General features: G+C 40.3%; 1 long non-coding RNA gene across 1 annotated transcript in view; it reads right to left on the minus strand.

Annotated features, from left to right (window-relative positions):
• Positions 1-752, minus strand: part of LOC109291983 — a 7415-nt gene extending 6663 nt beyond the window's left edge. The window contains exons 1-2 of the long non-coding RNA XR_002096010.1: positions 678-752; positions 215-274 (exon numbers count right to left, since the gene is read on the minus strand). This is a non-coding gene — a long non-coding RNA (uncharacterized LOC109291983). The remainder of the gene's footprint in view (positions 1-214; positions 275-677) is intronic.
• Between the last annotated feature and the right edge of the window lie 296 nt (positions 753-1048).

Consider the following 1048-nt stretch of genomic DNA (forward strand, 5'->3'; position numbering starts at 1 on the left):
GTGTGCTCCTACCAGTGGCGGGGGGTCAGATTAGATGATCTGTTCAGGTCCCTTCTGACCCCAAACTACTACGAAACTATGTTATATTTTACCCAGTTGCTTGATATTTCTTGTTGTTAATTTTGAGAAGGGCTGAGAGACTACAGCAACGAGTCACATTAACTACATAAACAGAGAAAGATCAAATATTTTGACTTCTAATATAAGATTATACCTCTATGATTTTACCCTGTTCTGCCACTTGTCCTTGTATTTCAAATATTTCATTCTTTTCCTGAAAATACACAAAAACAAATACATTTTGTTGGGGAAAGGGGGAATATCAACTACTTGTATTTTATATTTCTTTAAAACATGATTATTAATACAGTTAAACTGTAGTGAGATTCCTCCCTATCTTCTTTTCTATTTCAGTGGCAGCTATCATGATTAGCACTTAAAGATCTCTCAGGTGAATAAGTTTTCCAAAGTTACAGGGTACCAACAAGGTAGCCTGTTTCTGATCTCTGTCTACCTTTGATGTTCTTTGACTGATTAAAGAAATTCTGTTATAGTCTTCACTATCCATTCAGTAAATGTTATATACTGACATAGTACTGGCAAGTATTCAGTGTACTTAAAGATCAGTATAGTTCACAATTCCATCAGGAGGTGAGTCAGTATTAAATCTGTTCTACCTGGGTAAATGGAGACAGGTTAGGTCAGTTGCCTAAGTTCACATGCAGTTGCTAAGGTCACACGTGACATCCAAGTCAGGCAACAGAATGCAGGGTCCTGGTTCCAGAACCCTTCCCTTAGACAACACATACATTCAGGCTAAGGCAAAACAGACTACATCACCCAAAGGTCATAGCACCCTCTCCAAAAACACAAGAAGCAGTTGTGGGACTGCAGGTCACCTTGTGGATCCAGGCCTCAGTTAAGGTTAAAACATTTCTAGCTGTACTATATCCTACAGCAGGGGGTACACTGGATCTAGTCCCCAGATCTGGAGGGGGTTTGCCTCTGCTTATGCCTCCACCAGGGTCAGGCCTCATTGTGGCTTCCC

The sequence above is a fragment of the Gavialis gangeticus genome, unplaced genomic scaffold, assembly GCF_001723915.1.
Source record: "Gavialis gangeticus isolate Ggan-Ray unplaced genomic scaffold, GavGan_comp1, whole genome shotgun sequence".
NCBI classification, from domain to species: Eukaryota; Metazoa; Chordata; order Crocodylia; family Gavialidae; genus Gavialis; species Gavialis gangeticus.